This window comes from Mandrillus leucophaeus, unplaced genomic scaffold (genome assembly GCF_000951045.1).
Source record: "Mandrillus leucophaeus isolate KB7577 unplaced genomic scaffold, Mleu.le_1.0 Scaffold564, whole genome shotgun sequence".
NCBI lineage: Eukaryota > Metazoa > Chordata > Mammalia > Primates > Cercopithecidae > Mandrillus > Mandrillus leucophaeus.
Genome location: NW_012106075.1, coordinates 616,460 through 616,774, shown reverse-complemented (window position 1 = coordinate 616,774; position 315 = coordinate 616,460).

Genomic DNA, 315 nt, shown 5'->3' with positions numbered 1-315 from the left:
ACTTTAAACAGCTCCCACCTCCTCCCACCTTCTCTCCAGCCCCTGACAACCACCATTCTACTCTCCGTCTCTTTGAATTTGATGACTCTAAGTCCCTCATGTAAGTGGAATCACAGTGTTTGTCCCTTTGTGTCTGGCTTATTTCATTCAGCATAATGTCCTCAAAGTTCATCCACATTCTATGTGGCATCTGTCAGATTTTCCTTCCTTTTATTGTTGAGTAGTATTCCATCATATACATGTACCACACTTTGGTGACCCACGCATCTGCTGATGGACACTAGGGCTGTTTCCAACACTGGCTGTAGCGAATAA